Source organism: Zalophus californianus, chromosome 1 (genome assembly GCF_009762305.2).
Source record: "Zalophus californianus isolate mZalCal1 chromosome 1, mZalCal1.pri.v2, whole genome shotgun sequence".
Taxonomy (NCBI): Eukaryota; Metazoa; Chordata; class Mammalia; order Carnivora; family Otariidae; genus Zalophus; species Zalophus californianus.
The window spans coordinates 129,951,878-129,967,417 of record NC_045595.1 but is presented as its reverse complement, the minus strand read 5'-3'; the positions used below and the strand labels follow the sequence as shown (position 1 = coordinate 129,967,417).

The 15,540-nt window shown below is 39.6% G+C and overlaps 1 protein-coding gene across 6 annotated transcripts in view; it reads right to left on the bottom strand.

The window, feature by feature from the left end:
- The window catches only part of KCNMB2 (potassium calcium-activated channel subfamily M regulatory beta subunit 2), a 228,884-nt gene that overhangs the window by 170,416 nt on the left and 42,928 nt on the right, over nucleotides 1-15,540 (bottom strand). The window lies entirely within an intron of this gene.

Sequence of the window (15,540 nt, the reverse complement as noted above, 5' to 3'; positions counted from 1 at the left end):
ATTTTGGTTTTCCTTTTTGGTTTTCCTCTTGCTCATTCCTGAAATCACCATTTTTATTTCTTTTTTTCAGGATTTTGTTCTAGGGCTTCTCTTTTTATCTACCTGCTCTCTCTGGGCCATGCCTACAGCTCCAGTCTCTATCTCTGTGCTTATGCTGTACCTTCCCAGGACCTTAGCATATATCTCCAGCCTATTTTGCTATTTCTTTTAGCTCTCAAATAATGTACATTTGACTACCTACTTTACAAAGCTTTGATACAACATCCATTTGATTATTGCTTTCTACTTACGTAACTCAAAAGCAATACTCTCAAGACACAAGTGCCATTTTCTGCCCCAAATCAGTTCTTCCTTTTCCCCTGTCTCAGGGAGTAACATGATCCTCTGACTCTATACTCTGAACTCCCTGTTGACCTTGATATACAGTTTGTCACTGAGAACTGTCAATTCTACGGTTTCCATACCTGCTTATCACCACTCGTACTGCTGGTCCAGGCTGCTACTAATTTCTTACGGTCACAGCCGCTTTCTAGGGAGATTTACTTCCAGCCCCCTCCAGTTGCCAGCTCTGCGATATTTTTTATATTACTAGTTCTCAACTGTGGTCCCCAGACCAGAGGCTTCAGCATCACCTGGGGATTTAGTTGAACTTCAAATTCTCTAGAGCTAAAACATCAGAAACTCTGTGAGTGGGCCCAGCTGTCTGTGCTTTAATTGGCCCTCCTGGTGGCTGTGGTGCTCACTAAAGTGTGAGAACTCTACCAACCTCATTGCCTGATTGACTTCATGATCATCCTACCGAACTCCTTACCCATCACCATGTCAGCCTCTCTCCTGCCACATGTGCTGCTTCCTCTGCCTGAAACTCGCTCCTCCTTTTCACCTGGCTGAGTCCTCCTCATGTCTCAGTGTTCCTACTTAGATGCAGCTTCCCCCAGAGCTCCATTAGGGGCTTGCCTTAAGTGTCCCATAGTACTCTGTGGCAACATCTATTTTTCAATGGCTCCGTTTATCGTAATTGTTGATTTTTGCCTGGCACATCCTCTAGGAACTCCCTGAGGATTTGGACCATGTTTGTTCTATTCACTGAAGCTCTCCCAGCAATCAGAATTATTCCAGGCACATAGTAGGTGACCCACAAAAAAGATTTTTGGACAAATGATTTTGGTTTGAGCCCGGTATCTCTGTGGCTTCATGCTGCCCTATAGCTGTTCCAGATTGGCCATGTTTTCAAACTCCCTGAACCTGCACTTCACCCTGTATTCCGGGCCTCTGCCATATCAGTCAAGGCATCTGAGCTGGGGGTCAGGGCATTATCCTGGATCTATCCTTCTTACATAGCCCTCCCCCCAACCACATGAAGACCGTCAGTAAGCCTGCTGAGGAAGAATTTTGCAGAACCCTGTTATTAATTATAGAGACATCTAATAATTCAATCTGGCAGAAACCCTTCAATTCAGCTACTCTCCTCCATTCTTTGCCAAGGCTACTCAAGGTGGGCAGGCAATTACTGACCAGATATTTGCATAATGGCTTTCCTTTTGTTGCCTTTGTTCTTTTCTGGCCCCAACTAATTGAGAGCACCACTATTAGTTCTCCACTTCTTCTGATAGGAACCTTTCCTACTGATGTGTTAAATTTAGGTAACTTGCTTTTTCAAAGCACAGTGCAGAATTTACTATTGGTGCTATCAATTTTGGAATATAAGAGGAGGAAACCAGGCCTCCAGGCGAAATAGAATGAGGACCCTTCATGTATATTTTCTTTACCTTGTGACCCAAATAGAGGGCCTACTGAGAAGAGGCTAGGAAAATAATGCAGTTTTTTGCTTTTCTATAATCTTTATAGCAGCTTTCCTTCTGAGTCAGCTGTGGACAGACATTCACTGACCCCAAGTTTATGCGATCCAAAGTTTTGTGTTATTTTCATTCAACCCAGGACTCCCCACAGGGCCACAATCATTAAAGAGTAGGGGGGCACCCAGAGACCTTGACACAATCACCTTCTTCACCTCTTATCTCTTCCTTCTCCTCTAGTCCTACCATCTTTGCTTTGTGGTCTGCCCACCAACTCCCCCCAAAGCAGCAGATTCCTCCCCGATTAACTTTTCTAAATTCTTAAGCAGAATTCTGTTTTATAAAATAGATGAAGCTACTTTTTATAAGGGTGTGTAGATTTTACTTACTAAAAGTCAATGTATTCCTCAAAAAATTAAAAGTAGAATTACCATATGATCCAGCAATCCTACTTCAGAGCATGTATCCCAAAGAACTGAAAGGGTCTTGAAGAGATATTTGCACACCCGTGTTGACAGTAGCACTATTGACGGTAGCCAAGAGGTGGAAGCAACCCAAATGTTCATCAATAGGTGAATAGATAAACAAAATGTGGAATGTACATACAATGGAATATCATTCATCTTTAAAAAGGCCGCATGCTACAACATGGATAAACCTTGAGGACATTAGGTTAAGTGAAATAAGCTAGTCACAAGAAGAAAAATACTATATGATACTACTACATGAGGTACCTATAGAAGGCAAATTCATAGAAACAAAGAATGGTGGCTACCAGGAGCTGGGGGTAGAGGGTAATGGGGAGTTATTGTTTAACGGAAATAGAGTTTCAGTTGCAAAATGAAAAAGTTCTGAGATTGGTTGCACAACAATAAGAATAGATAACACTACTGGACTGCCCAGTTAAAAATGGTTAAGATGGTAATTTTCATTGTATGTGTATTTTGCCACAATTTTTAAAAGTTAATGCACGAGAAAAAGTCAATGTATGAGAATGAATTTGAGAAATGCAGATATTTGAAATCTTGTGTCTTAGGTGGCCATTCCTTCTTAATATTCAACATATGTTCCGTTTTGTTTGTATGATAATAAAAAAAAAATCTCATGGACTGGTGACTCTCCCTATCCCCCTTTAAAACAACTTGCCTTAAATTCCAGACTATTCACCCATTAAGGATCTCAGGAGAATATTGAATTAAATTTGAAACATAAATTCAACCATTGTTGATGTGCTAAAATTTGATTTATGTCACATTGGAATTTTTGTCAATTATTCTTTTAATAGTAATTAAACAAATGTTTTTAAAAACAAATTGAAGGCAAATGTTTTATAACTTTTGCAAAAACTCCATAAACCCTAGAGTTTTGGTGAACCACAGTTTGAACACTATTGCTCCAATAGACTGTTAGTTTTTACCTGGTTTCCATTCTCTCCAATTCTCCACACATCTGCTAGACTTATCTTTCTAACACCGAAGTGACCTTGACATTTCTCTGCTTAAACATTCTTAGCATAACTTCATCCCTGTAGTGTGGTGCTCAGCCCCAGCTGTACCTGGATAGCATTGAAAATTGCCACTTCAGGACCTTCCCCAAACCAAATAAATTGAATCTCTTAGGATGGATCTGAGTATATTTCAGAAGCTCCTCAAGTGTAATGTGCAACCAGAATTTAGAACAACTGACTTAGAAGAAAGTATATATACTCCTTAACATGCCTCACAAGACCCTGATAATCTGATTTTTCCCCAGTTATGCTTAACGTCAACATGGGCCTGCACACCTTGGATCCCATGAGGTTCCTGGGCATGTGCACACTCTAATTCCTTCTTCCTGCTTGGGCTGCTCCCTCTGACTCTAGCCTTTTCCATTCTATCCCCTTACAGATTGGCATTCCACCTTGAAAACAGTTCAAGTATCACCAATTTCATGTTGGTTCCTCCCTTCCATTACCCTTCCCTCTCTCCCTCCCTCAACTGATCAATGAACAAGCTCTGCAACTATAGCTTTTTCTTTTAATCTCTCCCTCACTAACTGTCTGGCTTATTGTTGATGTGTATCATTGGGATAAGTTTCCTTACCAGAATGAATGCATGAACAAATGAATAAATAGAATATCTAACAGATTCCCCAAAAGTCTGATCACTTTACCTTTATATACCAATTAAAATTCTGTAGTGCTTTACAGAATTTTATTATCTATAATTTGCATCTCAGAAAAGTGATGCTGTTTAGTTATCACTTGACTGGACTCAAACCCAGGGTCCTCTATAAATCCCAAGCTCATCCCACCAGGCTCTTTCCTACCGAACTATTCCCTGGGTTCAAATGGAGAGAGTATAGCTAAAAGGTCAGGTAATATGAGCTCATGACTGTGTACTCTGTAGAGATTTTGAGCTGGTGTTAGACTCTAATGAGAAACTTAAGGTCTGTATACCTCATCTGTTGTCCTGTATTTTTCTAGATTCCTTGTCATCAAACTAACCTCCTCCAAAATTTTAAGAATCTGATTTCTTATTAAGGCTTCCTGATTTGCTTTCCATGCCATTTCTTCTCTTTCCAGAATTTAACATTTGAAATATTGCAGGGCCAACACAAAAGAGAGAATTGCAGCCGAGGAGATTATACACGGGGTCGTTTTTTTACTAGTAGAGCTTGGTCAGAGATGGAAAGATGAAAATGAGCGCCAAAATACCTTGTCCATAACCATGTAAAACAGTACCCATGGCAGTCTGGAAAATGAAAGGTGAATGGCCCATTATTCAAATACATTAATGTGAAATTACTGACATGGTGGTACTCTAGCACCTCCAAGATTTCTGCTTTAGGAGTCAATGCAATTCATGGTGAATGCTGTGTTTGTTGTATCACTACGTTAGTAATGAAAATGACATGTGACTTTGTCCCCACTTTCATGGTTTGCATGCCAATTTTATCCCAATCGAAATTTTCCCTTTGATTATTCCATGAGCCTGGCTGTGCAAATTCAGTGTTGTGCACATTTCATGAGGAATGAAGCTGGGGAGAAGCAAGTGGCTTTTAGAGGCTAGAATACTTATAAGTGAGCTTTACTTTCTCCAGTACTGTGTCCTTATGGGTCATTTTCTCTGTCATAATGATGATATTGGAAACAAACTTTAAACTAGACATTAATGGAATTGTTATTGAGCTTCGCATTGTGTATCTTTGTACCTATTAACATCACAATCAACATAACATTCCAAAGTGCCCTGCAGTCATAATTGATTCAGCAAGGCAATGATTTCCAACTGGCTGAGGAGCCTCCTTTATGATGTGATAAAAATCCATTAGGGGCAAGAGGCGTAAGAATGTCAGCTTGTGACCTAAACTCCTCCCCATGATGCCTGTTTAGGGCAGGTAGCTTGAGACTGTGTGACTAACCCTGTTCCTTTATGAGTGTTAAGTGTCCACAGGATGTCTGGCACTGTGTAGAGAAGAACAGCAGGCACACCTGTGAAGCCTGAGCCTCAGGATGGAAACCCCACTGACCCTCTTCTCTTCTCTCCAGCCATAAGCCACATTGAAACCTTGATTTGAAGCAAACAATGGAGTAGATGTGTTAACTGGAAGAAGTTCTCTTATAAATTGCATCCTTTGATTTTGGTACAGATTTATGGGAGCTGTCTGAGAAACAGATTTGGAGCCTGATACAAAATTGGATCTTTTGTCTTTCAGACACGTGGAAGTTCTTTTCAATCTGGCTGTTGTTCAGTAGTTATAACACGGTTTTGACAATCTCCAGGGTGGTGGTCATCAGTGGGGGGTGGGAATGGGCAAAGGGATAGAGGACGGGAGAAGACCATGAAATATTCTGGAGGATCATTTAAGGGAGAAACAAGAAGCAGTTAACCTCATCCAGAGCGGGGGGAAAAAACAGACCATAATTTAACTTGTGTTGATGTTGTCCCATGGAGAGTGGGACAAGGTCATGAGGAGGGGAGGTGGTAGTGCAGAATTAAGGAAAGAGCTTGGACTTTGGATTAATATACACTTGGGTTCATATCTCAGTTCTTCTAGTTACTAGTAGCTATGTGACCGTAAGAATTGGGTCATGTCATTCTGAGTTTGTTTCCTCATTTGTAAAATAGAAAATGTCTTTCTGGTTAGAACTATTATATAGTTTAGATAACATGGGGAAAGGCCAAGTGTGTAGCAAATATAAAAATTAATGGTCTTTGTCCTTATTCTGCATTGTCGTTGTTGAGGAGAGGTTATTAAAATAGATCATCTGCATCTGGGTACAGGGGAGTTTGTGAGTAGGACTCAGAAACTTAGTTCATAAAGGGAAGGTGTCCAAGATGGGAGGCTAATGATGGAGAGATGTCAAATCGGACTGGGGAGCAAACGTATGCCTCGACATCTGAAGGTACAAATCCAACCACAGAGGTGGCAGGGTTTGGCAAAAGGGTGAGGTGGTTGAGTGGAAGGTGAGTCCAGACACATTCTCAGGCACATTTTTCTCTTCCATTGTGCTGCTTTGGAAGGCCCAGGTTTCCATACCTGAGGATGTTTCTGGAGATTTAACCCAGATCCAAGACATACATAGTGCAGCTGACCCGCTGGATGGTAGCCAGTAAGGACGATTTATTTTTTTTCAGTCTTCTCCATGAAATGGAAAAGAACTCATGCTTCTCATCCTGTGAAAGTTTTATTGTTCTGCAGCTAAAGCCAGGGTGGACTTCAGGCTCCTCAGGGAGGTGACAAATAGAAGTGGCATGTGCATTTGTTGTAACTGTAAACTGATAAAGATTGTAAACTGTAAACCATCATGTGAGGATATGAGAAGTTTTTAATGTGCCCAAAGACCTCTTTTGGCTGTGATATCCATCTAAAACTCAATAGCTTCATCATATTGATATACTGATTTTTGTGTTTTTGGCAAATATATGACCACTGAGGTATAGAATTAGAAGTCTCAGTAATTCCATGTTTAAGCTGATAATTGTATTCACCATATCTATAATGAATGGTCTAATAAATAACTTCATTAGTTGTATGTTCTTGGAAATGAGAGTTGCCAAGTTTTCCATAAGAGAATAAAGTGAAGAATGAAATTTCTTTTGAACGATACTGTTATGAGACTTTTGTATTATTTACTTTACTCTGCAAAATTGGTATTTCAATCAGCATAATTAATTCAATTATTCATTTATCTCACTTTTTAAAGTGTTTTTATGTTAACATTCCTCTTTTATATTTATATTCACTTATAAATAATGCCTATAGTGGACAACTTACAAATGAATTTCTCTAGATGTAATCTCTCCCTTAAAGTCTAGAATCCTATATCCAACCTCCTACAGTACATCCCCACTTTAGTGTCCAATAGCCATCCAAATTCAACATCCCTAAGACTGAACTTCTAATTTGCTACCATCCCCTGTAAATGTGTTTCTTCTGCTATATCTCAATAAATGGCTATTCCATTTTTCCAATTGCTCTGACCTCCTGCTTGGAGGTCATCCTTGATTTCGTCTTTCTGTCATACCCTACATGAATTCATCAGCAAATCCTATGGACTCTAGTTTCAAAATATATTCAGGCTCTGGCTACTTTCCACCATCTCCACTGTTTCCAAACTACTCTCTTGCTCAGACAGTTTCTTCCTAATTAATCTCTCTCCTTCTATTCTTCTCACACTTCCCTGCACCCACAGACCATTCTCACCATAGCAGCCAGAGTGAGCTCTATGTTAGGTACAAAACACATCCTGCCACTCCTTTGCTATGATCCTTTCAATTATATTCCATCTAACTCGAGTATAAGGTCCTACATGATCTGCCCTATTTTCTGCCTCCCACATATCTCCTAATATTCTTCTCCCTGATCACTTTGCTCTTGCCTCAGTGGCCTCTCTGCTATGGATCAAACATCACACATATTGGGTACATAAAGAGGGAGGAAGGAAGCATCCCAGAAGAAGAGAACAGCATCCTCAAGGTCTTGGTCCTCAAAGAACTTAGCATGATTGGAATTTCAGTGCCTCTGGGGGATGAGTCTATACAAAGATATGGGCTTAGAGCCAGGGAACGAGTGGTATGGCATGTGATGTCCAAAAGTTTGGAAGATGATCAACAGTATTTCAGGAAGTAAAACGACATACTATAGACATTAAATAACCATAGGTCAAAAACAGTAAGCCTTGTCCAAAAACCAATAGAATAAAAGTTTGTCATCAGCTGGTTTTCAGAGTAGATCTCAGTGGGAAAAAAAAATCAGATCAATGACTCAAAAAACTACTTAGAAATCAGTTTAGGAACCTTAACTAATTCAACAGAAAAGCAGACTCATAAAAGACCAAGTCATGTTTTTTTGAAACTGTGTTCTCTGGCTAGACTCTATAGTATATTTAATTGTGGATTTCAAGACAAAGCTCATTCGATTGCCCCTCTAGGAGGAACTGAGTCAGGTGATATATGACTTCTTCCTCGTTTGCTTATTTTATTAGACACTTTTTAAATTTCTGGTACTTGTTCCCAGATGTATCATTTTCCATTTCACACATCATAAATATGTACATAAATATTTTAAAAGTTTCTGTTTCTCCAGGTTGAATATATGCCATTTAATAGACAGTTCTAACTAAAGAATACCTAAGGTGATAAACTGCTCTGGCCTTTAAGCTTAAGTTAACCCAAATAGCATCAGGAATAGCATGTTCAAGTTGGCAGGGAACTTAGAGATCATCTACAACATCCCCACCCCAGAGACTCCGTGTCCCTACTTCATTTAAAAAGAAAAAAAATCCAGTAGCAAGGAGACTTGCCAAACCTCGTAACTGTGGAGGCCAATGATTCGGAACACACAAATGATGTTTTCTGAGGCCCTATTACGGTAAAGCGATCACACACACAAAATAAAAGGAACTGGTGTGCACTAGAAGCCCTGGAAAACATGCTAACAATACAGGCCCTTCTTATAAGATTCTGATTCAGTAGAAATTTTCACTTTTCAAAAATACCTTCCTGCCATGATGCGAATGCAGATGGCCTGTGTACTATGGTTTGAAAGTGGCTTAAATGAAACAAAATAGGCAGGCACAAACAATGAGTTTACCAAAACACAGAGACCTTCTAGGATTATAGTATTACCCAGATTCTAGACTGATCGATACCACACTAAAAAAATTCTTCTCTACTAACATCTTCTGTTTACGGAAAATACACATAGGCCTTCACAGCACTCTTTGTGGCTGATGCCAACATAACATGATAATTGCAAATCCAGCTGTCCCTTTCTAGCAATTTGAGTATCAAGCCCTTGATGGATTTCACATATGTGTCATTCCTTAAGAGAGTGTGAGATAAACATTAAATAATGTCAGTGTCTTCAATGAACCTGTGTCTTAGGAAACTAGATATGATCCCTTCTTTGGGGGAGGCAGAAGCTGATCAGTAATACCTTTGTGTTCCACCTAGGACTCTTGGTTTCCCAGAGCCTGAAATAATGTGGTCAAACTATGCCTTTGGAAATGCTGTGTGAAGACTAAGTGAAAGATCACACATTATGTAGCTCGAACATGATCTGCAGGTACCCATGTGATTAAGATAATTCAGACCTTCCATAAATATTGCCAGTAAAAGCAATAAACCCTCCCCCCTGCCCCCCCAAAAAAGCTTGTGGAAAACAGTGTATACTACAGATGTGAGGAGGATGTACTCTTTTGCTTCACATGAAATATATGCATGAAATATACAAGCTTGAACTGGGTTATTTTAAAAAAAATTGCATAGAACTGAAGCAGACTTTAGGAATCATCCAATCCAGTGATTTTTACAAAAAAAAAAATTGTAGCTGCAGACTTTTTTTTTTCAAATGAAGTTTTATATAGAACCCCCAAATATAAAAAGATAAAGGCAAAGATGCTCTGAATGAAGCCAGGGTGCAGGGAGAGGCTGCTCTGATCTTCTCAAGCTGCTGACTGTTGGACTGGATATCCTACATCAGAGCCCCAGGGCTTCAACAGAAGAGTACTGTTTGAGTCCATGCCTTCTTTTTTGAGAGCAGTAACTGACCATAGAAGTTAGGGATTTGCCCATAGCAGGAAGGGGTGGAGCAAGATTTTAACAACTCATCCCGACAGTCTCTTTGTACTCAGAAGAAGGGCTGGCTAAGTGCTGCTAAATTCCCTGGGCTTCTTCTGGGAAATTGGTCTACAGCAAGGAAGACAGGAGTGCTACCTCCCCACTAGGAAGGTCTAAGGCTGAGAAGCCACAAGCTCCTCGTTTATGCATACCTTGAAGCTCCCTTGGTAGAGTTTATGGTTCTACAACAAGAATGAGCTCTGGAAAAGGGAAAAGCAGTGAAAACCCCGTGATCTTTGCAATTCGAAGACAAGGGGTATGAAACATCACAGCCCTTCCTTTAGGCAGACTTGTATATATGTTGACACCTCAAACGAATTTTTATTATTTTAGCATTGCATCTTGATTGCATGTGGGAAGTCTGAGATTTTCCTCTGGCAGTTCTCAGGTGTGTGGGACTGACAGAGAGGAGGGGAATCACTTTAAATAAAGACCCCTCAGAAGGGGATTTGAGAGACATCAGCCTCCTCTCCATTCTAGAACATACCATGTTTTACAAGTTTCCTCTGCAAAATCCTGAAGCAATTTGCTTTCAGTCACTAATCTTAGGTTTTTTTAGTGGTTTGTGCCACATCATTCAACACATTGAAATGAAGTTACTAGACTTGCCTTTTTTCCCCCTTCAAATAGAGACCAGGAAATCTCCCTGAAGAAGAGTGTACTAGTTCTGTTCTAAAACTATAAGTGCAGTATGATTTAACTCTACAGTGGACCTTTGAACAACATGGGTTTGAACGGCATGGGTCCAATTCTACATAGATTTTTTTTTCAACAAATACAGTACACTACTGTAAATGCATTTTCTCTTATGATTTTCTTAACAGTTTCTTTTCTTTAGCTTTATCGTAAGAATACGGTTTAGATACATATGACATGCAAAATATGTGTTAATTGCTTATGTTATTGGTAAGGCTTCTGATCAACAGTAGTAGGCTATTAGTAGTTAAGTTTTTGGGGAGTCAAAATTTATATGTGGATGTCCAACTGCATGAGGACAGGGGGTTTGTTTAAAGGTCAACTTTATTTTAAAAAGTGATTAAAGTATTAGATGAAAGGTGGATGGTTGAGGGCATGAGCATTGGAATCAGACTCTGAGTACTGTTTTAACCAATTATAAGCTGTGTGACTCTGGCAAATAACTACTCTGTGCCTTAATTTCAACTATAGATAGAAGATAATAATAGTACTTATTTTATAGTGTTGTTGTTATTTTATAAACTACAATCCTATAGTTTATAGGACTAAACAAGGTAATGTACAAAGCTCTTGGTGAAGTGTCTGTTACATAGAAAGTTTTCAATTAAGTGGTCAGCTATTATTAGTTCTGAGTGGTGGGACAATGGGTGATGTTCTCCCTTAATTGTCCGAAAATGATTTAATGCAATTAAATGTTATGGTATGACAGAAACTGAAGTTATAAACATAAAAGTACCCATTTTTGAAAAATTGAAAAATTTGAAAACTCCCTTTCCCAAATTCACTGTCAACCAAAGCGATGTTTAATTTTTAAATGTGATAGTGTTTATGAAGGGGAGAAAAAAGGAATAAGGTGAATGGACAGGTAAAATTGTCCCACCCACTCTTCTTGAAAATATCCCTTCTTCCTTCTTTCCTCTCAACTGCCTGTTTGTGTCTCTGTCTTTTTAGCACCAAACAAGGGAAGGAAGTGGGAATAAGAGGAAGAATGAGAAAGGTGACATGCAATTTTTCTGGTTAAATGTTCCCAAGGTTTAAATCTAAGGGGATGGCATTTTAATCTCAGGCCTACCCTCCTCTCTGTCACACTTGTGGGCCATTTTGAGTGTATGGATATGGAAGCAGATCTGACTTGATCTCATCTTTTGATAAGTTTAGATAAAAAGATTTTTAAAGAGTTTCTAGCTCATAATGAACAATTTAAAATGTTAGGACTTTCTTCAGGCCTCTTGCTTTAGAGAATGGCAGAAGGGAGTTCAGTGACCAGGTTTTCACGTTGCCCTGCCATTTCGGTCAGTTAACCAGGAGGTATCTATGGAATGGCTACTCTGGGCCGGGGTCATAAAACTGATTTGAATGGGTCTCTGCCTTTCCAGAGGGCCTCACACAGTCCTTTTTCAGATGGGAGTGGACCCTGATTGGACTCGCTGAATGAAGGCCGTGGTCTGAGTCCCCACCTGTGATGTGGGGGCTGTTTCTGCCTGGGGATTATGGATGGGGATTGTCTGTGGGCTCCTTAAGCGGCTCCAGTCGAATCAGCACAAGCCTCAGGGTTTGAATGTGGGCTCAGGCAGAGCCATGTGTGCTGGCAAAACCAAATGCTTTTTAGTGCTTTTATCAGAAATCTGGGGTCTAGGGGCACCTGGGTGGCTCAGATGGTTAAGCATCTGCCTTCAGCTCAGGTCATGATCCCAGGGTCTTGGGATTGAGCCCCGCATCAGGCTCCTGGCTCAGTGGGGAGCCTGCTTCTCCTTTTCCCTTTGCCTCTCTCCCTGCTCATGCTCTCTCTCTGTATCTCTGTGTCTCAAATGAATAAATAAAATCTTTAAAAAAAAAAAAAACTGGGGTCTAGAAACCTGCTGTTGACCTGACTGGCAGGCTTGGAAAGCGAGAGGTGAGTGGTTGGAATGTTGGAGTAAAAACTTATTACATTTATTTGTAATAAGCTTGTATTTTAAATCATTTTCTTTTTAGATAAACTTGCTTTTATTTTTATAAAGGGCCTTTTTTAAAGGCTGTAGAAGATGGTCTGAAAACAAAACAACCTAATAAGTATTTACTGTTTGATTTGAGCCTGAGGGGAATCACTTTATGCAGAGACCTATTGGGCCACTTAGTTGTGTGACCCCGTTCATTATTAGCTGTTGAGTACTTTCTAGGAGCCGGGCCCTGCGCTGCCTGTTTTATAGCCATTAGCTCAAAAATTACTCACGGTAGTCCATTGCAGGACCCTCTTGTTTCCTGCATGAGGAGCCCGAGGCTGAGAGTGGTGTAGTAATGCCTACTACAGTCCTAGAAGGAGTGCCATGATGTTGGGGGGTAGCTCAGCCTCTGTGTCTCCAAATGTGAAATGAAAATCGTAATAGCTACCTTCGAGGGTGTTTGTCATGAAGAAATTAAGATACACATACACACCCATATTAAAATATAAGTTATATGTAAACTGTATTATATATAAATTAAAATATTAAAAATTATATATATACATGCATACATATGTGTGTCTGGTACATAATAAACATTTAATAAATATCATTATTTTAACAGAGGTCTCCTTTCTACAAAGACCAGTTTGCTTCCATAGAGGAATATGTGGTGAGAAGTGAACAAAGAAGCTTTCATTTGGTTTGCTGACACACTCCTAGGGGACAGTTTATACCTTCTATCATCTCCCTGCTCAAAGTTTCCTGAAAATCCTTTCTCTCTCCTATTAGTGAAATTAATTATTCACTCACAGGAAACTTCTGCTTTTCCTTCAGGTGATAGTGGCAGGGATTTGAACCTCCCATTCAACTCCAAGTTAGAATGAGCCCCTCTTCTATCTGGGTGCCTTTTTTTTCCTGCTAGGCTCTGACCAACTGAAAGGCAGGGACTGAATTTGGTGAAGATTATATTCCTTGGCTTCTTAAGGTGTTCTGTTACTTGCCATGTCCTAGTGGCAGAGTCACCTGGACCCTCAGACAGAAAGATCACTGGAAAGTAGAGTGAACCCACAGAATTCTGTTTGTTGAGGAAGAAAGATCCTCGGATTCTAGAGTTTCTTTCTTCCATCCTGGATTTCCCAGCACTTCCCAGGCCTTAGCTCAGACTGGGATAATCCATCTCTATTGGAAAATTTATTAGCAATTATTTATTAAAGATGGTTAAATGAATGGGGTGCCTGGGCGGCTCAGGTGGTTAAGCCTCTGCCTTCAGCTCAGGTCATGATCTCCAGGTCCTGGGATTGAGCCCCATGTGGGGCTCCCAGCTCAGTGGGGAGTCTTTCTCCCTCTGCCTCTCCCCCTGCTTGTGCTCTCTCTTTCTCTCTCTCAAATGAATACATAAAATCTTTATAACAAATGGTTAAGTGAAGATTTTCCCTGGTAGAAAAATGTACAAAAACTGAAGAAGTTAACACCCATATGATATTAGTAGAGGAATAGATAAATAGACCAATGGAGCAGAATCGGGTGCAAATCATGCCCTCCAACCCATCTACTATGCTTATGTGATAAATGTGGCATTGTAAATCAGGAAAGGAAGAGGAGACTGTTAGGCCAATTTGGAGAAAAATAAAAAAGAATATTCCTCTGATATTATCCAAAACAAATTCCAGGTTGATTAATATTCTAAACACAAAAAACTCTATTATCCTAGAAAAAGTATAAAGGAATATTATTTTAATCTTGACATCAAACCTAGAAACCATAAGGGAAAAGTATATTTTAAGAAATATACAGGTATATTTCCTGTAAAAAAATAAAAACTGTGACATAAAATATATGTAAATGTAGAAAAAAATATTAAAAAACATGTTAGTAGTGATTACTTTTTGTGAAAGTAATGCAAAGGGCATGTGGTCATATATTACTTGGGCCACTAGAGAAACACTGAAAAGAAAAATGTTTAGCGAGAATGTATTTGTATTTAGCTATTGATCTATCTGAAAAAATGATAGGGTTTTTAATTACTACACAATTTTACCACACAATTGTATCAGTCCTATTTCTTTTATTAGGAGAGATTATTTTTTTCATCTTTTTTTTCCCACATCTTCTAGAAAAACTCCCACCCCCTACCCCTTTCTCATCTTCTGAGAAAGATTGTAATAGAAGAGACTGCCTTCAAAAACTGACTTCTTAAGACCCAGGATTTATTTTAAGCTGAAATAAAATGTTGACTAAAATAGAGTCCTTCCTCAGACTCCCTGTTTAACCTGTTACCACAATTCCTGCTTTCCTCCCCCCAACCACTGTCCATTGGCATGTCACAAAATTCCTTTTTAATTGGGATCTTCACTGGTTTGCAGCTGGAAATTATTTCTATCTCTCAGGGCAGGTGAAAGTCAGGGTTGGAGGGAACCTTAGAATTCATCTGGTCATAATCCTCCATCCCAAACTTGGTTCCCCTCCCCGTATCCCCTCTTGGTCCCTGAAGCTGCCCCAGTCTGAAGAGGCAGAGGAGACGGAGCAGAGAAACTGGGGGAAGGGAAGCTGTGGCAATCTTTACACCCTAAAATCATACCAAGTTTTATATATCACTCTACCATTTAGAGAAAAAAAATCAACTAAAGATCATTTTATAAAAGGTTTTACTTTCTGGATAGAACTTCTGTTCCACCGTACGTACTGAACAATAAACTTACATGGCAGTGTTGGAGCATTTATGAGAATGAATCATTCCTAAATTATCAGCTTACATTATCATTTAAGTGATCACTTTTGTTTTCTCTCCCAATAGTGCTATTATCTTTAATAAAACAGTTTATACATGTTTTAAGCGAGACTACAGTGCCCCAGAAAACTAGCATCATACTGCTCTAATAATCAAGATGCAAAATTATTCAGGCAGCTTCCATCGGATGCCCATCTCTGGATCAAGTCCCAGTGAGTCTTCCCTATGTCTGTAAGGAAAACAAGTCCAACTGAAACCCGAATACAGAACTGTATGAAGTGTCCCCGGCT